At 33.5% G+C, this 24,313-nt stretch overlaps 1 protein-coding gene and 1 pseudogene across 18 annotated transcripts in view; one reads left to right on the plus strand and one right to left on the minus strand.

Moving 5' to 3' along the window:
* LOC145256445 (SRSF protein kinase 1-like) overlaps positions 1–24,313 on the minus strand; it is a 583,024-nt gene that overhangs the window by 197,533 nt on the left and 361,178 nt on the right. The gene's annotated exons all lie outside the window — the stretch shown is intronic.
* On the plus strand, positions 19,916–20,052 carry LOC145256590 (U2 spliceosomal RNA; annotated as a pseudogene).

Here is a 24,313-nt window from a genome sequence, read left to right on the forward strand (position 1 = left end):
CTGGTAGAATTTTATCCCCAAGTCATGCCGGGTAGCCCTGCTAGTGATTTATATTAATCATTTAGAAAACCAAAATCTACATAGTTATAAAACTGTGGACCTTGTTTGCATCATGTCGAGGATCAGGTGATTCCATCTTTCAAAAAAGGGATGACAAGTGAATATATATATATATATATATATATATATATATATATATATATATATATATATATATATACATATACACACACACACACACACACACACACAAACATGCGTATGAGCATGGCTCAGGAAGGCTAAGGAATGAAGGTGGAGAGTTGTAGGTTTTGGTTTCGATTCTAGCTGATGGCAGCCAAGTCATATATATATATATATATATATATATATATATATATATATATATATATATATATATATATATTTATTTATTAGTTTTAATATAATATAGACAGAATTGCCTCTATAATAATAAATACATAATCTGCATGAATTAATATATCATATTTAAGCGTATCTTACGACCGGGCAACGCCGGGTGGCCTGCTAGCATAAAAAATAACTGCAGTAAAAAGTGACCTAAAAGCTTTATTTTTAATGCTACTCCCTTTCCTGAATTACTTCACTTGAAGCTTGATCATCACATTAGCATGCTAAGTGTTTAATCATGGAGGCATTAAGTACGATTTAAAAAAATTTTTTTTTTTTTTTTGCTATGGGTATAATTTAACCAAAGATTGAAGTTTGGTTTTATGACCTATTCGCACAAATTCAATACATATTTTACACATTACTCTTTTAGATGGTAAAGTGCTATAGACCCGAGTAATAATTTTACAGCCCAGCTAAAGGGCAGGTTAACTAGGGATTTTAATAGTTTTTTTTTGTTTTGTTTTGTTTTTTTAAATGGAAGTCGCTCGAGACCACACATGAAGCCACTTGATCTAAGAAGCTAAGAAACAAATTGTACTTCAAAGGCAAAAACTAGGTAACAAGATCAAAGTGTAGTATCTGTTCTTCAGATGCTACACTTCAATTTCTTGTTCCCTCTAAGTGAAGGAGCAATCTTTCACGACTGAGACAAATTTTATTTTTGTTCCTTTTCTCCACGTTAAAAAACGATCCTGGTGTCTAGCTCTGTCCCATGGGGAGGCATTGTAAATAGGAACAATAAGTGTTAGGTAGAATAGATCCAGACCCAGAAAACAGCAATTTTTCCCACTTTGTCAGAAACATGGCCCCTGGAATGAGGAGTAAACAAAATAAGGGAAGCGAGAGTCATGAAGCTGCCGAAAATAAACCCAAGATCCAATTCCGATTCTCCTTGAAGGAATCTTCAACCTTATAAATAATTTTGTACTGTACGATGATCTATTTATAAGAGTCAGCTCATAAATTACGATACAATTACACAGAAACTAATTTGGAGATTTGTTACAGGTGTCGGTATTATTAGCATAGAAAGAACAAAAAACTTCCACTGTAATAAAGCCCAATGTGTATTTATTCATTTATTTGTACATAAATAAATATATACACCTCTGCCACACAAAGTTAGTGACTAAAACATGTTTGTTTTTCCAGCGCTTAGATGAAACCATTTCAAAACGGTGAGGGAAAACAAGAAGCAAGTTGAACAACTTCAGATTTACCACGCTATCTGAAATGAATTCAGAAAGAAATACAACTTTCTATAATTTTCAAAGTCCCGGTAGATATTTTTCCTTTAGGTCATCAGAAATGATAATTTTAAAAATTAAATTACTGACGAAATTCTATGATTTGATATGAATATTATAGTAAGATATCGAGATAAACAAGTGTTTGCATTCGCTATTTAACATAAGTTACCCCCCCCCCCAATCATTTTTAAAAGAATGTGAATGTACACAGACTATTTTCAAAATGACATCTTACCAGTGAAAAAGAAAAACCGGTTTTATGACATTCCACATCATACACTGTAAAGAAATAAAATGGGGGTGGTGGTGGTGGGGGGGGGGGGCTAATCAAATTTTACCAGCATAAAGATATTAAAATCGTACACAATTTTTTTTTTATCAGCCAACACCCAGTGAATAAAAGGCAGTGTTTTGGCAATTAAAGTTGACAATGTAGATACAAAAGTAGACTTTTTTTTTATCGTCTTTTCAATTTATAAGTAGTTTTAGGCATCTTTTGCAAACAATGACTACATACACAAATCTTTTAGGTGTTTATTACATTGGAGACAAAAAAAACAACAAAAAAAAACAATTATATTCATCACCACACTTATAGATAATGATGAGAGAGAGAGACCCTCATTCATACTTTTAATCATCAAGTCAACAAAAACATAATATACACAGAGAGAGGCCAGAAACACAACACCCTAAATGCCAAAACCGGATGTTGCATTGTGCTTTATCACACAAAAATTATGACAATTATTTTCATCGTACAACTTATTTGGCAACACATTTGCAAAACCTGTTTTGGTCAAAGCTCTAGGATTGGTTGGTTGTTTTACGACATATCAACCCTTTTCAGGTTATTTAATGCCGAATCCAGTGATTTTGAAGAAAAATTTTTTTAATAGAATATATTTGTTTTTTTGTTTTTTTTGTTTTGTTTTTCAAGTCATTTTCTATTTAACCCATAGTTGGGATCCTCTGGGTCAGAGTGGACCTGGGAGCAATGACAATTAAAGGGTGGCTCCACACTCCCCAAAGCCCGTAAACTGGGGCCTCGCCATTGGATATAGTTTAAAATCATATTCAGGACCAAAGTTCTAGGGAGCCAGACCTTTTTAAGTCTGGCGTCTATAGAATTTCATTAAAAAACAAAACAGCATCTTATATTTTTGCTAATAAAATGTTTATTCAAATCTCAATAAATGAATGCAATTAAAAATATACAACATTTATAACACGGCTGCTTTACAACTTACTCCAGATGTAGAGAGGGACAGCTTGCAACGTTATCACAACATTTTCATCCAAGCTGCCTTCACCTTTGTAGCCATACTTAGGTTATATCCATCACCTACACTCAGCATATTTGTTTGGTAAGTCGAAACAACCTATTACCTCTGGAGTACTGTCATTTACTACCATCTCTTTGTGGAGACGATCGTTCCATTCATTTCCTACACTTGAAATTAAGGTTCAGTGGTAACTTATCCTTCAGGCCACTACATTTTCTGTAGGCCGACAACAGATACAGGTTAAATTATATTGCATTGTTTCTTTAACATGTTTCCAGGACAGACCAAGGATAGCGACTAGAATTGTCGAGGAATTGTAGACCAGAGCAACACACCATCATTGTGGTTTTAGGCATCAGGCCTTTAGCTTTCACACTGTTTTTATATATTTCCAGTAATTGTTCCAAGGACTCTGCAATGATAACCAACTCAATAGTGTAGAATAATTCTTATGAAAAGTCCAACTGAAACTCTTGACAGCATTTCCAAAACAAGGACGAAAAGTAGAAGGTAATGGCCAGATTCCTGAAGAACTCCAATCTTGACACGGAGTTGTTTCCGTGTCATCTACTTGCACTTTAATACTAGGGTTTATATATATATATATATATATATATATATATATATATATATATGATGATGATTGCAACGTCTTGTGAGACGAGTGCCACTCCCTCAAACATTTAAAATCCATGAGCCCAAATGCCTGAGGGAGTATCTATACAAAGATGATGTTACAGAGTCTTAGCTTTGTACGACAGCTAAGTCTCTCTCTCTCGGTTCAAAATGTTGAGATCCAGCAACAAGCAAGAGCAAGATAGCCAGCAACAAATTAAACTACAGACCAGCTTAATGCGGGTAATGGTCTTCCGCTTTATGGTTTTTTAAATCAGAGATTTGCTTCTCCTAGAAAGGTTGCCTTCACCACGGCTTACGGGAGCCCTCTCCACCCCAATACACATATACACATACACACACACAAATATACACAGTGCTAGTTGGCCGTTGACCCAGAAAAAGAGTTCATTCGCCCTTTGGAAGGTCTTGTTTTTAATCCTTCAGGGAGACTAGCCACCCTCCTCACCAAACAAGTCTGGTGGGGGAACCAGTTTAGTCGCCGGTGACCCGACCATGAGGCAGGTAGTACTGGGTTACATGGTACCAGTAGCATATGACACACATACATACACAAAGATCATTATAATCATTAGATCACTCTGACAGATGTTAAAAAAAAAATGTAAGAAAACATTTAAAAAATAGATGTTTAAATTTCAATGATATTTCTTGTGATTGACGGTGGCTGAGTGGATTTGGTCCTTACTAATAGAGTCAGAGATGGCTTTATTGCTGGATTCTGATCTCCCAACCAAGGTAATCGTGATGATTTCCTGCACTGATGATTCCCGAAAGGATGAAACACTAGTGACTGTAGGTATTTAATAACTATTATAGTAAATAATTATATTATATATATGCCTAATTTATCAGCAAAGGGAAATAACATCTTTCCTTTTATTTTTACTTGGAAGGCCATCATTTATCAAGGGCCGGAAGCCACTCAAGGATAAAGGTTAAGTAGTTAGTGAGACAAGATCATACACAGTTGAACTTGGGTAGGACTAGATTATCTAAATGGATGACTCAATAGGAATTTATTCACATTAGACTTGAAGATGAGCATGTAATAATCAACAGGAGGGGGGGGCAGACTAACAGTATTACGTTCCACAAGTGGACAGCTCTAATAAAAAAAAATATTCTTGGAATTTTCGTTTAGTTTTGGGCACAGATAGAAAGTGGGGAAAGTTGTAGCAGGTTGTTTTAGCTAGGCAAATATTTGTTGTGACCGTATTATGAGGCAGGACCATAGATCAGAGCTCAGTCGAACACTTATTACAAAAGTAATGATAGAGCAGAGACAAACTCGCAACATGTCTTCTGTGAGAAAGAGGGAGTAGGGGTCGAAAAGGTCATCGTCTACCAAATAATGTTGTCTATTTACTTCCTTTGCCTGATTTTTTACATCTGTTTGCACTCCATTAAAAAAAACAGATAAAAGGAAGAGGCTTTCAAAAATGATCTTAAAGAAAATCTTAAAGAAAAACAAAAATTTAGGATTTATCTTGCTCTTAATATCGTCCCACTGAGAATGTAAGTCATAAATTACATATTTGTATTTTTTGTCTAATTGTAATTTTTCTTGACTAATTCCACACACACACACACACACACACACACACACAGAAAGCAAATACACACCTTTATTATCTACTAGCATGGATACCCGGCATTGCCCGGGTCCACATGAAGTTCCATTTAGACATACCTGCTATATCAGGGATATTGAGCAATTTTTCATTATTATGTCAACTCCATCATGGGCAACGTCAATCCCCGACAACAATTTAAAAAATAAATGAACAGATAAAAACACAAAAATGTAACCGCCCAAAAACAGAAGTATGAGACAACCTCTCCACCAGATATTTCGACAGAAGGGATATGAAGAAAAGAAGCTATTCTCCGGATATTGAGCACTTTTTATTGCTCATGTGCTGAACTCCCCAACCATAAAAAGAATAAATAGAAATAATTTTTCTTTCAATAAGAAGAGCAGGGAGTGCCCATGCGATCGAAAAAACAAAAAACACAAGCTGCGGTGGCTTGGCTTTAACATGGAAGATAGGAAGAAGGCAAAAACTCACAAACGCTTTTGCCTACATTGCCATGAGTGATTATGACGTCATAACATTGCAAACAAGCATTTTAAACAGTTTTAGTTTAATACGCATGCATGACTTGCAAAAGAAGCGACTCCAAAAACGGACTTTTTCCTTCCCAAAAAGTTATCCAGTTGACTGCCATAGAATGAATCTTTTTTTTTTTTAATTTTTACATATCATGCATCCGGAGCACTGCCCTTTCAGATGGTACCAGTTTCAACCCAGTCGGATGCAGATGACAAAAGTCTTTTGTGCTCAATATGCAAATAGAGCTAGGTAGCCTAACAAATTCTTATGAGGATTCAATGTAGAAAATTGTGTGTAGCTAATAGTATATATATATATATAACATTTTAGATAATGTGTGATTGACCTGTAGTTCTGCTACCATGTATAATTATTGGAATTTTGGATTAAACAAACGGATAGAGGTGTACTAGATTTTTGTTTCAATATTGAGAAAGCCATCAAGTGCAAGCACATCTATGTCTATCCAACTGTGTGCAAAATGGCCAAAAGTGAAGGAAATGGAAAAATGAAAGGAAATGCCTCATCAGCTAAAGACGTCTTGCTAAGTGCAGTAGCAGACAATTCTTACTCTTTAAAACAAAGGCTAATCGACTTTTTTAAGAAAGTTATGCAAGATAACCGAAGACAACAAAAGGAAACCTTTTCTAGTCATCTGTCAAGTTAGGTTAACAGACGAGGACTAGATAATCAGAAGGAAACAAAGGTAACATATACCTATTCCAAGCATGAAAATATGTCTTTGAAAAAAAAAAAAAAAAAAAAAAAAAAACGCTCTAACCACATCTCTTCTAGCAAACATTGTTTTAATCAATAAATTGTGTTATTCTAACTCCTATTCTCATCTTTTTTATTTTTACAATTTGGTTGATCTAGCCTCCAACTTTCGGATTCATCTTTTTGAATTAAAAAAGATTTGTAAAATTCAAGAATTAGAATTCATTATGTCATCACGTGTTGGATTTTTTACTGAGACTAGATAAATTGAATTTAAACATTATTTCTCTCCAGTTATTACCGTCTGCCTCCAAATACTCAAACATTTTCTGTTACAATCAGGGTTGCAGAATTGATCTTTTAGGAATTATTGTTTTTGTTGTGCAGTGTTATTGGCAAAAATGATAATATAGTTAAGTACAGTCTATTTAAAAAGATTATTTGATGCAGCTGCAAACTAAAGTTGCAGAATCAGAAGGCACAAATCAAACTCCAAAATTTTCCAAGATTCCAAAACTTTCGACTCAGAATTCTAAAATAGACTTAAATTCGTCAAGGATGCGAGTTCATATAGAATTAATAGTCAAAGTATTTATTAATTAGTTTCTACATGTATTATTAAAGTAAAAGTGTGATAAACAGAAACTAATTAATATATGTTGAAACTATAGGGGGGGGGGGACTCAATAATGACACTGCGCCCAGTATTCAAATATTTAATAAAATTATGTACCCATAAAAATCATATATATGAACTTAGATTCTTAGTTTTCCAATTGTCAGTTGATTCATCGAAGATTAAAAAATCTGATTCAAAAACGTCAAACTTACTCCAGCAAATAAAATTGGTTAAATTACCAATAAAAAAAAAATTAAAAAAAGGGTCAGGGGCAAGGAGGATAACTCATTTTAACTTGAAAAATATAATGGGAGTTATTTCTTTCAAGTTTAAAAATGTACAAAATAAAATAAAAAATTAATTAAAAACTGCAATGACTCCACTATCTCTTGCAATGCCAAGCTTGTTTTAAAGAAGACAAAAGGGTTATAATTTATTGTAACAATTTAAATATCTTACAAATAAAAACATTACATTTTTTTTATGGGAATAAAGAAAACTGACGCCATTTTCAAGTAGACAAATTATATTTATGATGTCTTTAAATGATTTTAGAACAATTTTGAAATTACCAAACATTAAAATTTTTACCTAGCAGCGATATCAAATTGTTCTTAATTACATCCGGTGTTCAGACATTTTTTTTTTTTTTTTTTTTTTTTAAGTGTGAAAGCTGATAACGTGCACATATATATAATAATATACGCATAATAATACAGACAGAAGATTGTGACTGTTTCTACATTTGAGCCTCAACTAAAGGTTTACTTGTTAAGAAAAAAAAATGTTGGATAATCTGATAGCATATTAAAGTTATAAGAACTTTTTTTTCTTTCTTCAAATAAAAACCAGCTTTCCTACTTATGGCTAAAGATATTTTTTATCGATTGGATAAAAATGTCTAAATGTATTATTTTGTTGAACATGAAGAGTTGTCTTACATTAATTCCAAAAATAAGATTACACTAAATAACCTCCATTATTTTTATTTATTTATTTATTTTGTACACTTGAAATTATATTTAATTATACTGGATAGGTTAACATTTAATTTACTCAAAGAGTCTTACTCTCAGAAGAAAAATGAAATAAATGTTTCCAATAACTTATACCCACTCCCACTATAAATATTCTGGACAAATCAGACTAGCAGCAAATTCACACCCCTTCAGTGTAAAGGTCCATAAATATCACACTGGGTAAGTTTCTACAAATATTTGTCTAATTTTATATTTTTGAACGCTTATCCAGGCTTAAAAGATGCGACCCTCTTGCGTTGGCCATTTTCTCTTGTTCTCATGCAACACTCAACATTATGTTTTTCAAACTGAATAAACATTTCAAGTGAAAACACTGAACACACCCAGCTAGGTAAAAGTGTTACTCATCTTTCATTTGCGAACATTTCTTTGTGTGTGTATATATATATATATATATATATATATATATATATATATATACCATTTTTCTGTTTTGTGGTTTATAATAAAAACGCAGTTCTTTCCTTCGACAGTTAGTTATTACAATCTCCTGGTTTCCATGACTGTACCAATATATAGAAATTTAAATGCATTGCAATGTGAACAAACATCTTCCTGGTCAACTCCCTACTTAGAATGCCCCTCCAAATCAAAGTAGATACTTGTGCTGTGAATAATAAAACTATAACTTAAAAAAAAAAATAATCAAAGGTTTATAGTTGTCATCGGAAACCCACAGATTGTATGTATGCAATAGAACTTTCTGAATGGGCCGCTTATTTCAAAATGTTTATTCATTTTCATTTTTACATGTTAATCACGAGTTTGACTGAGTCTTGATCCTTAAAAAACGACAGAATCTGAATATTGGCAGGCTTTCAAATAAGGAGTTGGATATTTTTAAATTTTAAGAGTCAGGTTTTTTTTTTGTTTTTTATCTCCAAATTCTGCAACCCTGTTAATCACATTCCTATCGTGTTAGCACATAACCCCCTCAATTTTTTAAATAAAATATTTTATTGAAAAAGAGATTCGAGATAATTTTGAATTTCAAATTTATACAGACATGAAAGAAAACCTTTCCTTAAGCTCCACTTGGGATTTTTTTTTTTTTAAGTGCAGTCTGCTTGATGAATCATATCTCATGTGGTGCCCTATGTTAGCTTTAGAGCAACCTTTCAGAAAAATTCCACCCCCAAAATGAGTATTCTCAGTTTTTCTAACTGAAGCGCATCTGACCAATAAATGCAGAAGCTCTCTTTTTATATGATCAGCAAGTCAAAATTGATAATCAAATATTCGAATACAAATATAACAATTTTTTTTTTTTCAATAGATCAAGAGTCATTTCATGAGAAATGAAAATCAATTCAGAGTCAACTTTTTTTTTTTTTTTCTTTTTTAATTTCAGCTAACATCTGCAGACATAAGGAATCTGAGAATTTGACAATCTGGACCACCCCATCCGCCCACATACACGGATTTCACACCTATGAAAAAATTACAATGATCCACTGTTCTTTTGATCTCTTTAGTCGTCTGGTCTAATGTATTGGAGATCTTTTAACATGTTTGTAATAAATGGTAAATTGATGCAATACAAGTATAAGAGCCTTACTGTCTGTTCAGCAGACACATTTCAAACGCGTTAGATCAGAAACCTGGTACATCTTTTGAACCAAACAAAGATCAACTGTTAGAGTTGGTTTAAAAATTAAAGTTCTATTTTTGCCCTGTTCAGAAGCTGTACAAATTTTTTCTTTGACGAGAATTCTTTTTAGTACATGTAAATTTGTCTGCTATATATATATATACTAGCAGGGGTGCCCGGCGTTGCTCGGGTGTTTGGAGGTGTATGCTGTGCAAAAAAAGCAAAAAAAAACAAAAAAAAATGGTTAATTTTTTAAAACTTTGACACCTATTATGACCTTAAAATTTATTGTTTTCAGGCTCAAATCACTTTATTAAGTTAGATCCATGTTCAAGGAACCTATATCTAAAATTTCAAGTGTCTAGATCCAAAATTGTCGGAGGAGTTTGGTAGAGTTCTTAAAGGTCAAATCGTTGAAATTTGACCCCTTAACAGCCAAATTTCTGGCTGACACCCGTCACATCGATTTTCCCAAATCTCAGTACCCGGTATTTCAAATTTCGAGTCTATAGACTAAAAATTGACAGAGTTATTGCGTAGGGAAATGTACACAGACAGACAGACAGACACGTTCACTTTTATAGATATATAGATATATGATTGCCTTAGAACTACGGTATGTTGCAGCTGTTTATGTCAGTAGGCGCAAGATGCCCGATCAAATATTGGTTTTATAGTGTTCAAAATATGTACCAATACAATAAATGATTTAGTTCAAAATTCTGTTCAGGTTGCCAAGGTTAAAGAAAGTAACAAACCCAGATAAGAACAGTAGTTTGAACAGAAATAATATATTTAAGTCATGTTTCTAAACCAAAAGAAAAAAAAAAATTCCTCTCACGCTATTGTCATATCAAAGAATAGGACAATAAGGCGCAAAATTTGCAACTTTATCATACAGAGAAAGAATAAAGAAAAAATTTAAATTCAAAGAGATTTAATGTATCCCAAACACAGTATAATATATTTCATGCATTTTTTTTATCATCAGTATTTGCTTCAACAGCCTTTAATATACGAGTAGAGCTAGGTAGTAAATTAAGCGACACGGGTCAAGTGCCTGATAAATATATTAATTTATTTTTATTTCGGACTATTATTCTCATCTTTATTAGTTGTTGACGTTGAATCTCTACAGTTCCAGATGAACATTGTCTGAAGATAGCGGTTTCAATCCCACCCAAAGCGTGCCAGAGGTTTACTTGGCCAAAATGTGGTGAGACGACAACAACTACCGATGGCAGTGGTGGCTGAGAATGCAGTTAGGTGATTCGAAGTTCCTATCCGTCGCGGTTACCACCTGACGAAGGTCAGAGGAATAGTTGGCCGAAACGTTGTGAATAAACAAACCAATAAAAGATGAAAAAACAACTAATAAAGATGAGAATAATAGTCCGAAATAAAAATAAATTGATATATATATATATATATAATGCTCATCTCAAAAATGAATTCCAATTAAGGAATAATATATATATGCCTGATAAATGTAGGACTTTTAGCTGCGATAAATAGGTGTGTGAATAACAAAGAATCTGATTAGCTAACTTGCAAACTCAGCATCACGTGAATATATCAAAACATGCAGCAACATCAAGTCCATGGAATGATGAGGATGAAACACAAAATTCTGTGTAGCTTAATTGCCAGATATATTTCCAAAACATAAAACAATATAACACACATACATACATACATACATACATACATATACACACACTAGTTTCTTTAACAGCACAAACATTTAATAACAATTAAGAATATTTTTTATTAAATAATAAATATCTCCAGGGCCAATACTATTAAAAATTACTTAAATTCTTTAAATAAAACTAACATATACATTAAAATATACAATTCTTTTTTAAAAACAGTAAATATTCCATCTTGCCATAAAATAATTATCAATTAAATACTCTTTAAATCAATAAATTAAAAATCACTTTTTGAAATCTCGTTTACTAAACCAATCTCATTTTAATTAAATCGATGTAGCATAGGTAATTTGATTTTTTATTTTTCCTAAAGATTCCGTCTCAATTGAGCCTCCAGACAGATGCATCTATTACTGACGAAGATTTTGTAACAAATAATCATCGGTCATTTAATACAGAATTCTTTATTTCATGCATAGCATTTATATAGTCATCATATTCGGTCTGACATCCGGTTAATATACTGGCATAAGTTTGATAGCTTTTAGAATGACTTCCAAACCAACCTATCTCAAGCCAGGGCTTTAATTATCCTTCTTTCAAACCTATCCTTATAACTTTATCCCATATTTTTCTTTGACCTTCCCCTGCCAACTAACCCTGCTACCTCAACTGTTCTACATTTAATGCAAGAACACTCGTCTAGAGTTAAATTCATTACAAATATAAATTTGTTAAAAAAAAAAAAAAATCCAGTGAATTTTAACCAAATTAAAAGTCGAATGAAAGTCGGAAAAAGTGGCCATTCCCCCCCCCCCCCGTCTTTTCTAAGACAGATTTTCTAGGATTTAAATTAAAGAAAAAAAAATTAAGACAGATTATCTGCTCAAAACTGACATGAGTAATCCTTGAAAATAGATTAGATGAAATCTTATTAAAAACGTTTTTTAATCCAATTTCAGCCTTTTGATTCTGCATTTAACTAAATTGAATTTATTTGACGGTTGAAAAGTTGCAAACTTCATATTTGATATTGGTTTGTTTTGTAGCAGTAATTTTTTTTTAACATGATTAGTTAAATGTAAAAAATAATATCTATATGGAAGCAATAGATAATATGTAAGTTGAGATGTTTTTCTACCTTGGCAATATCATTGAAATAAAAGGAGCTGATGCTAGTGTGATTACAAGAGTCAGGAGTGAATCAAGTTAATGGAATTCTGTCATTACTAACCAGCAGAGTATTACTACTATTGACGAAGGATAGTCTATTGGGCATGTGTAAAAAGTGAGATTATGTATAGAAAACCTAACAAGTGTAAGAGTTGAAGACAGCATTTCTCTCCATACAAGCCGTTCAGGATGCGATATGTGTAATGCAATCCTTAATAGATCAGCTTAGATCTGATAACCTCAGTGGAAGAGTAAATCAGGCAAGTACAGTGAGAAGTGTTCAGAACAGGAGACTTTGATGGTTTGATCACATTGAAAGAATGGATGAGAATGATAGAGTTAGATATAGAACAGTTGAGGTAGCAGAATCAGTAGTCAAGAAAAACAGGAAATGATAAGGACGGTTTGCAGACAATAAATAACAAGGCCGCTAGCCATTAGTCACATGCTCTCATGTAATGAATGAATGCGTGAATGTAGGATTGACATGAAATTCTTAAAGATAAACTAAAACGACCGAAAAAATGGGTTGAAATGACTTAAATAAATAAAAAGTAAATGACTTAGAATAATTTTAATGAACTTAAGGATGAATTGAATGACCTTCTTGGCCAAAAGGCCAAGAAAAGCTAAAAAAGCTAAGAACAGCATCTATTAACAACATACCTTTGATCTTAACCAAAAAGGTCAAGCACAAAAGTGTTACAGACAGACTGGCCGACGACGGACCAACGGTGTGACTTATAGAGTCGCTTGCATGCGACTAAAAACTTGACCAGAGATAAATTAGTTTGGAAGTAAATTTTTAAAAGCATGTAAAACGGACATTAAACCGAGGATGAGAGTAAATGTTACATTCTTTATTCAGAGCTGGAGGTGGAATGGAAATTAACAATTATATACAATTATTTATAGCTAATGGGAAGGATCTTCATGCTTTTTTAATGATATTAGTGTACAAATGTTGAGGATACACACAATACTGCAAGCCCTAGCCTTTATATAAAAATCTTCACACACTTGAGGTGTCTGGCATGCACCGCTTTTGTTGCATCATCTCTTCGACCAAATCTTCCGCTGCACTATCAATGCAAGTTGCAACACCATCGGCATCATGGAATATTCCAAAAAGGAGTCTTTGCTGGTTTGATCATATTGTGATGTCCATCAAAGAAACAAACATTTTCTTGGCCTTTCATTTGTGCTTTGTGTGGTTGTACAAAAGATAAATAAATTAACACTCACATCGGAAAGGTCCTTCTGTCCTGCAGGCTGAGAAGAAAAAAAAATCAAATAGATCCAAGATGGCATCCATGATCTTTTTTTTAAAGCCCTCAATCTCGCTCAGTTCTCACATGGTCACATGACACACCTGCTAATGAGGCATGCCGCACACGATAAAAGCAGGTTGCTGGGAGTAGTTGGAGAAGCATTAAGACCTGCATATCGTGAACAGTGCTCTGCATCTCAGACTTTTTGATACAACCCAGGTTGTAAAATTTGCTCTGCGTCTCATTAGACCTTTTTTTTGTTTTGCTACACATATTCTTAGACATTCCTGAAGAGGAATTCATCTACAAGAGCTGGAATAAGTGTAGAAGTGGCCAACTGAAGGTTTTGCATTAGAACAGTGAAAACAGTTGATGAATGGCCGCCACATTTTTTTTTTTGTGTTTCTTGCTAAAGTATATCAAGGAATCATTTGCCAATCAGCATGAATGCCCCCCACCTCCCGTAACATGGGAGGCAGCGAACTTACTTGGAGTCAGCTCAACTCACCCCAGGTGAATGTAGTGTAAATGTTAGATTAAAGACAAGTCATTAAGTTAACCCATAGCTGGAGGGGAAAAGCATTCATAGCTTTTTCAATAATTTTCATGTTCTCAATAACGCAATAAATCAAAAAAAAATCAGAACCGAGCATATCAGATTTCATTGTCCATGATGTCATCCATTAGGCTGATCAGGCACCAACGATGATAAACCAATGATAAAAATGTAATTATCAAAGAAGTGATAAAAATGTTTTTTTTAATACAAAACCGTTCCTATATACATCAACACAACGGTGATTATCGTTTTTCTTATTTACAAACTTTTTTTTTTCTGGTGAAAGAAAAAATAAAATGTGTGGTTTTCAGAAGAGAAAGAAAACAGACCTTATAATCAAGAAATAAAATCCACTGAAGTTGAATTGGCTGTTAACAATTCCCATCAGAGTTGAATCCTAATTAGGTTATCATGTTCAAAACAGCACGAGTTTAGAAAATGTTAATAAAATGGAAGCATTCAGAAATAATAGTGAAAGAATTCACAAGGACGTTTTTGTGGTCTATCAAAGGAAATATTTAAGAGGATTTGTGCTTGCGTAAACAAAGGAAATCGATCTCTCGAAATAACAGAACTGAAGACAGATTCTGAGCAAACAATAAAAAAAGCTTATATTCTATTGGATAAAGCTATATCCATAATAAATTGTACTTAGCTTAACACTTTACTGCAGTTTCACGGTATCACCAACCTTCAGAAGTGTATCCGACTGATATCAATCCATAGATCACATTAACAGCACTTCTGAGTTATGTTGCTACGATAAAACTGAAGCAGCAAGCTATCACGGATGTGTACATCATAAGTGTGTACATCTAAGATATTTCGGCTTGATTCAAGGTAACCCATGATTAAAGGGCCATAACTCATGTTTGATTCAACTTGACTTTCATTAAATTAGTTAACGGCAAATTATTGGCGACATGCAAATAAGATTAAATCACGACTTCCGCTCATGCAAACACTATAGATTGTCAAAATGTTTTTGCCCGAGTTCGCCATTTAATTCCTTCCATTCCTGTGACTAATGTTTGGCGGCCTTGCAGTAAAGGCTTGACAAATGGAGCTAAAGGTGGCTTCGTAGCTGGGTTCAAATCACATGACCGGCAGGAATTGTCACCTCCTACACTGATGATTGCGTAATCATGAAACACTACTGTTTGTAGGTATTTAGAATAAAGTTTCCCCTTGTTATTTTAGATCATTTGAAACCATAGCAGCAGGTTTTAGTCTCACCTCCATCAAGGCCAGAGGTTTTAGGGGAACTATCAGATATTTTTCAATTCATATAAGTGAAAGTGTCTGTGTACATTTCCCTACGCAATAACTGTCAATTTGTAGTCTACAGACTCGAAATTAGATACAGGTTACTGAGATTTGGGAAAATCGATATGATCGGTTTTTGGACAGAAATTTGGCGATTAAGGGGTCAAAGTTCAATGATTTGACCTTTGAGAACTCTACTAAACTCCTCCGACAATTTTGAGTCTACGCACTTGAAATTTTAGATATAGGTGCCTTGGACATGGATCTATCTTAATAACTTGATTTGAGCCCAAAACTATAAATTTTAAGGGGTCATAATAGGGGTCAAAGTTTTTTTAAAAATTGACCTCTGCGGTTTCTTCTAAATTACTCAGACAATTTCTGGTCTAAATATTTGAAATTTTACATAAAGGGTATTCCGAGATAGGGCAAGCTTATTCATCAGTTTGGGTCGAAAATTTTTAGTTACCAATATATAAATGTATGTATGTATGTGTTTGCATGTCTGCCTTAAACTTTTAATAGAGGCGACGGATTTTACCAAGATCAGTATCGTTTTAAAGTTCGATCTTTCATACGACAAATACACAAAAATTGGCTAAAAACATTAATATCTTCCCCTTCAACTAGGCACTTTTCTACAGGGGAGAGAGGTCACTTTTTTCGCCGATATTTTTTTAATCCTCTCCTTAAGATTGTCAAGCCTTAATTTAAAAAAAAATGTCGCTTCCGGTTTGGCGGTGCTCGTAACAGCATAAACGTTAGGTTTTACCCCGTTCTTTTCCTCCTTTGCAGTACGGGTTCAAGCCTGCCTTCCTACTACCACTTTTTTTTTTTTTTTTTTTTTTGCTCAACATACACATCCAAACACCCGGGCAACACCGGGCAGAAATGCTAGTATATATATATATATATATATATATATATATATATTCTTTAAATTTCACTCAACGCTTCTAACGGATATGCACAAAAATAACTACCCAGATTTTCAAAATGCGCGACCACGCGTCACCTATCCTGCTTCATAAAAACCCCGCAGTTAACAACATCACGTGGACTCTTCATCAAGCTATCTTCCACTACATCATGTCGAGGAAGAAGAGAAAAAAAAAAAAAAAAGATTGATAAAGGAGTCTTACTCCGAAACATTTCTTTAAAAATAAACACCTGTTTATTTATTTTATAAAAAATTTCGCATTGCAGTTTTGGCTTCAAATGTATTTATACATGTTTTATTCTTCAAATTTCACTCAACGCTTTCAACGGATATACACAAAAATAACTACCCAGATTATATATATATATATATATATATATAGTGGAGATGATAATTAACAAAAACTGAAGAAAGTGCTCAATACTGTTGTAGAGCAAAATAACCACACCTTGGGTTTCTGTAAAGTCTGAGGATGCCACAGACGGCCAAAAAAAAAAAACAAAAAAAAAAACGGCCGTGTAGCCGAAACAATAATGTAACTTAACAGAAAGATACGGTAATAAAAAAATAAAACGTATATATATATATATATATATATATATATATATATATATACACGTTTTATTTTTTATTACCGTATATATATGTGTGTGTGTGTGTGTATATATATACACACACACACACATACATACATACTGGTAGCCAAAATGAATACTGAAATGAATACCAAATCTTTGGTTGGTTCTAGGAGATGAAACTACATGAACATTTGCAGGTGTTTTAAAAATTATAACACTATTCTATAGTTAAAATTTTATGGCAATTGGTAAAAAAAAAACCATATTTTCACATTAATAAAATATGCTAAATTTACCTACATTTGCATACATAGTGTCCTGCAAGCAAGCTTCAGTTTTGCTGCTTTGGGATGAATTTTGCTTAGGGATTTTTTTTGCTTGATTGTCTTCCCTGTGGCCTTGCCAGGCTATTAGTGTGTGTGTGTGTGTGTGTGTGTGGCTGAATGAAATATTATCAAGTATATCTAATATACAGAGAAAAATCAGATTCTCAAAGCCAGACTATTGTAGGAATGCATCTGACAAATCTATATTTGATTCTACCTAGCCATTGAATTACAGAAATCTTCAATATTAATATTTTTTTTATTCAGATTGATTATATACTAGGTATCTAGTTGTGTATTTTTTTTTTTTTTTTTTGCTAACATAATTATCCATATATCCACCATTAACTTCAATTGACGGTCCTTTAACTGCTTATCTAGGTAGCATGCCACCGGATTCTTTAAGAAATCTTTTTTCCAGATTAATAAGATCCATGCTAGAGATCACGTAAACATTGCTTGCTGGATGGCTAGATTTCGTTTATCAGCAGCTGTGGAGTCACACATGGCTACTTGCAACAAAAATTTGGACAAACATTGGCTTTTCTAATTTTTTTTTTTTTTTTACATAAAAAAAAAATAAAATAAAATAAAAAGACAGTCAATCCCCTCCTTTCCCATAAAACATTGATTGGATACTCAATTGAAAGCTATATATAAATTGCATAAATTCTCAAATCCAGATTTAAAAATCACATACTTAATATTCAGGACAAAAAAAAAAAAAAAAAAAAAAAAAAAAAAGACAAACGTTTCAACTAAACAGAACATACCAAATTCCTGCTTTTATATATATATATATATATATATATATATATATATATATATATATATATATATATATATATATATAGATATATAAAAAAAAAAGATTTTCAACTAAAACATACATTAGATTTGAACTTTGATGTGGATACTTTTAATATCATTTTTTTTTTCTTTTACAAACAGGAAAGTTACATTTTAACTTGGATTTAATGGTAACAAAACCCAGAGACTTTCATACATTGCTATTTATTTATTTATTATTAGGGTGGTTGTATGTGCGTTTGTATGTCCAGCTAAATCTAAACAAGCCGAGCATGCAAGGATCCCTTCCATGAATGAAAAATTTACTTTCACCATGACTAATGTTTGTGCAAAATTTTTAAAAATCCAAGGTGTTGTTATTGAGAAAAGTGCAAACAAATGAATGATTTGGTAGCAATTTTACCCCTAAAATGGCCCTTAGGGATGCAACCAGAGTTATCCTAGAAAATCCGTTCTGGTAAAAATTTATTTTCACCATGACTAATGTTTATGCAAAAATATTTTTTTTATTCAAGGTGTAGTTATTACTGAGAAAAGTGCAAACAAACGAATTGGAGTGAATTATTAGGTCCAATCTTTCATTTGTCAGGGGACTAAAAACTAGAAAACAAACATCCACAAAGTTGGTATATTTTTAGTCGCATACAAGCGACTCTATAAGGTACTCCGTCGGTCTGTCCATAACACTTTTGTGCTTGGCCTTTTTGGTTAAGATCAAAGGTCTGTTGTCAATAGATGCTGTTCTTAGCATTGTACCATTTTTATTATTTTTTTTTGTTTTTACACGTCAATAAAAAATGTTTTAAAAATTGGGAGTTAAGTAGGATGTCCCCCAGTATGAAAGGGTGAATGCGGTATTATGGTGAAAGATACTAGCTGGGATAAACTTTTGATTTAGTTCTGGAGTGACAAGGATGACCAACGACACCCACAATCCCCCCCTTTTGAGTTGGCCATGTGCCTAAGTTTTTTGTTCAGTGTTGATTTGCAATGTCTTTTTAACATGAATAAAGAATTTAATATCTCAAAGTGTAGTATCTGTTCCGGCAGATACTGCAAGCAAAGACCATATGTGGGGGAAACTCCACATATAAGACCATTGCTCTTTTAGCAATCAGTTATTGGTCAATGTAGGGGAAACACTTCGTACCAATTGTCACTATCCAGCTCCCCTACTCCCCGAGAAGCTGTTCCTCATTTTCCCCTTCACTCTCCACATTAAAAAATGGCCTTGTGCCTAATTTGCTCAGTGGGGAAGCAAATAAATCCGGCAACCCTACATATAAGACTTCGGTCAATGTAAGGGCAACCCTCCATACGAATTGTCACTATCCAGCTCCCCTACTCCCCAGGGAGTTGGTCCCCATTTCCCCATCACTCCTCACATTAAAAATTGGCCCTGTGCCTAATTTGCTCAGTGGGGGAGCAAATAAATACGCTTTTTTTTGGCCAAGATCAAAGTGTAGTATCTGTTCTGGCAGATACTGCAAGCAAAGACAATATGTGGGGGCAACCCCACATATAAGGTATTGGTCAATGTAGGGGCAACCTTTCATACCAATTGTCACTATCCAGCTCCCCTACTCCCTGGGGAGTTGGTCCCCATTTTCCCTTCACATTAAAAATTGGCCGTGCGCCTAATTTGCTCGGTTGGGAAGCAAATAAATACCTTTTCTTGGCCTTCTGGCCAAGATCAAAGTGTAGTATCTGTTCTTACTACATGCTGTACTTATGTTTGTAACTTTATGATATAAAGTGGGGGATCACTTTTCTGTATTAATTTAATGTAAAATGATCACCCACTTTACAACCAGTAAGTCTCAAAGCCATTCAAGTCATTCTCCAGATCATTCAAGTTGTTTTTGAAGGGTTCCAGTTATTTTTTAAGCATTCAAGTCATTCTTAAGGTTATTCAATTCCTTCCTAAGTTCATTAAAGTCATTCTAAGTCATTTACTTTTTATTTATTTCAGCCCATTTTTCGGTCATTTTAGTTTATCTTTTAGAATTTCACGTAAATCCTACATCCACACATTCATTCATTACATGAGAGCACGCGACTAATGGCTATCGGCCTTGTTTTGATTGGCATTAATCTTTCAACCGATATCACATACATAAGCAATATATAAACACAGTGTATCTACAGGGTGTCCCAATAAAATGTATACACTCTTTAAATGACCATAGAACCAACATTTATTATAAGAAAAGTTTCATACATCAAAATACTGATCTAGAAACCAGCTAATTATCAAACGTGTTCAAATTGGCCATTGTGGTCCATGAACAGCTGACAACGCTCACTGATGGAATCGAAAACGTTCCAAATCATTCATTATAGCTCATTTTGTGGTGTGAACACTGTGTTTAACATTCTCACACCCAAGAAGAGAAAAATCCAGGGGGCGGGGGCAATCCAGTGAGTATGGACAGTACTCAATATTTTCTTTGTCCCACCTGTTTCACAGGTGACTATCAAGATATGCTCTTACGTCAGGAGGATAGTGGGGAAGTGCTCCATCCTGCTGGAAGTGCCATTCTTTATTTCTAAACATCTCTTGAGAACATGGTATAGCGTATTCATGTAGCAAGTTGAGATAGTTTAAAGAGTGCATACATTTTATTGGGACACCCTATATTGTGTATAGTTGGATTAACTTGAAATGAGATGCTTTTCACCATGGACCCAATTTTTCACATCCGTTCAGATATCTAGACATTTTATTTGCAGCGTAATGAGAATAATAATTTGAATCCACACTATCAATGCAAGATAACCAGCATCACAGATTCTTCTGAAAAGACTTTCCTGGTTTGATCATATTCTTTGACACTAAAGAGGAATGTGTCCACAAGTTGGTAGCAGTAATAGCACCTGCCAACTGGAAGAAGTGCGGAGGTGACTAACTGAAGGCTTGAATGGGAAAAATAAAGACAGACATAGAGTTGGTGACTGGCTGGTCATTATGTTTTTGATGTGTGTTGCCAAAACCAGGAATTGCTGAAGTATGCTAAGGATGCAGTTGCAGATCTGCAGCTATTAACCACCTTATCGTCAGATGCAGTGAACACAACTGGAGCTGGATCACGTTACTCACAGTAAATATAAATACAGTACGAATGGCACGTCTCTTTGATCAAATCTGCAATGAAAGCAAGTTGCTAACTCATAGCTGGAGGGGAAGACATTCATACTTCTCAGTTTGTGTAAGCGAATGCAATAAGCCTAACAAAAATTGCAACCCAATATATCAGATACCATAGTATGATTACATCCATTAGACAGCCCACGCACTCACAAAATATTTCAAAGATAGAAATGTAATGATCAGAGAACTGATGAAAACATATTTTAAATACAAAACTGAAATAAATCAACATGTTGATTACTGCTTTTGTTATTTGTGGTTTTTAAATTTTGTTTTGTTGATGTAAAAAAGATACTGTGTGCGGTTTGCAGAAGAGACAAAAATTACTAAAAAATGCTTATGGGCATTGTAATCGAGAAAAACTCCACTGAGGTTGGATTGCTTGCTAACAATTCCCATCGGAGTTGAATCCTAATTAGCTTATCAAAATCAAAACAACACAGAAAATATTAAAATAAAAGAATGCAGAAATAACGGTTAAAGAATTCATAAGGACATTTTTGTGGCCTGATGAAATATTAAAGAGGATTTGTGTAGTGTGTAAACAAAGTTTTATTTATTTATGAAGTGTTCAATTCCTTAAGAAAATTTGGTGTAAAAAAAAAAAAAAAAAAGGGGGGGGGGTGCTAAGGAAGAAAATACTGGTTACAAAACGAAATGACGCGATATCCTGTGATTTTCCTAGCTTACTGTATAATTCCATCACAGGATCCATGGACAATTTTACAGCTCTGGCAATACAGAGTGAGGGAAATTATAGAAGTGACATTTTAAAGACCTCGAAATTACTTTTGAAATGTGCATGACCAAATAATCACTTTTGGGGGAAGGGGTGGGGAGGATTTTCAAGTTAAATTCGATTTTTATAGTATCTTGTTTATTAAATTGTTAGGTGAAAGTACAGAATAGTTAGAAAACGTATTCCCCATATTAAGAATAGATTTCTAAATAATGTTTTTTCAACATGGCCTATATTCTTTCTAAGTATGAATATTTTTTTTTATGAGTTTTACCATTTTTTATAGCGATAAATGCATTTTAGTACAAGTTACTACTCTTGGGAGCGTTTTAGAAAGTTATTCTGGTGCCCCCCCCCTTACATTCTAGGGAAGTGGACAACTAATGCATAATTATTAAGTAAAATATATTTTCAAATAGTATAGTTAATATAAAAAGTAAAACAAAGTTGAAAATAAAAGCTCCCAAGCAACACCAGTTGCATATAACAAAAAGCCTAGACTACAATTAATCTACCTGCACAAATCTGAAATTGCCGCAGACAATATTTATTCTATAAACAGGCCAACAAAAATAAAGAGAAACTGTGGTAAAATGGACAAAAATTGTAATCTATAAATACTTTATAAGTGAAAGACAACGTCAATAGATAATTGGCAAGGTACATATGCCACGTTCCGTGGAAGAACGACATACATGCCAAAAGTTGAAATTTTGAGATTTTTGTCGCAAAATGCGTAAAATATCAAGGAAAATCTAATCACAAAAAAAACCATTGCTGAACTCCAAGTATTTATGTAAAACTAAGTATTTGAATAAATATGCAAACACTTCTTTTTACATAAACAGATATCCATCTGTTGAAATAAGAATTCTTAAGACCATAGATTTTCTTCAAATTCTCTAGTTAATTATGTTCCATTTGTTTGGATTTTTCCAGACTTGCAAATCAACATCACTGTTGTTCATGAAAGTTGAACATCTAAAAAATGTTATTTTGTAAGCCTCTTAAAATATGACTGGAAGAAAGAACAAGAAAGGTTGACCAGTAGGAAAGAGAAACATCAAAAACAAAAGCGAAACAGTGGAGACGAATATGTCAGTAGTTCTTAAAAATGCATTGTAGGAAATCGCAGGCTTGGAGATGCATGTTCTTGCAAGAAAAAATGTTTCGTAAAAATAGGTTGACCAGAAAAGGTTGCGTTAATATTCAAATAATTCTGGAAAATAGGAAATTACAACAAGTAAAACCATTATGCTCCAAACATTTAACCTCTTTTTTGTGAAAAGTATCAAGTAGCGCTCATGTCGTTCTTCCACTGAACCCATCATATATGGGTTAACATCGTGTAGGAAGCTGACTAAGGAGGGGTACACACATACAAATATCTAACCTCACCCCCAAGCAATAGTCTTTCATTGGTAAAAATATTTTGCATTATTTTAGTTCAGATAAAACATATCAACACTTAAAAATTTTGTGAAGTCTTTTAAAATATCTGGGAGATAAAATGAAACTTTCTCTATTTAACCCAAAAAAGTGCTCAGGAGATTAGTCGTTAAAAAAGTGAATGTCATACTTTAGCTTTGAATGTAAACCACAAACATAAATCATTCAAAATAGCTTGGGTTATATGTATGCACCTATCAACATCATCAGGAAGTTGAGAGTGGCAAAGTGGTTAACACGGATTGATAACCTGGATAAGCTAGGTTCGAATCCAGTATGTTCCACAAAAAACACTTAGGGATGCTTGCAATCTTCATGTGGTCCCTTCCATAAGTAGCCAATGTTTTTTTAAAAACAATTCTAACTAGAAAGATGTGAAGAGAATGGGTTGGGGAGAGACTAATGGCAACAACAAAATCTGATTCATATGAAATGAAAAAAATCTCAACATCTTGAAAACCACTAAAGTTCAATAAATTTTGTTATTGCATGATCCATTAGGTGCTCTTTAACGCATCACAGGTTTATGATCTGCCCAAGTAGGTGACATTTCAAAGTTTCAAGACATTCACCGCCAATTATCAACAGTGATTTGTTATATTAAAAATATTGAACTTTGTCAAATGTCACAGGAGGGTAATTCAAGTGCAACAAAAATGCGTGTTTACTTTAAATGGAAGACAGTTAACCAGAGAAGATTTGTGGAAATCTCCCTGCTCACCATCT

Source organism: Euprymna scolopes, chromosome 32 (assembly GCF_053919585.1).
Source record: "Euprymna scolopes isolate OS-2025 chromosome 32, ASM5391958v1, whole genome shotgun sequence".
In the NCBI taxonomy this organism is placed as follows: Eukaryota; Metazoa; Mollusca; class Cephalopoda; order Sepiida; family Sepiolidae; genus Euprymna; species Euprymna scolopes.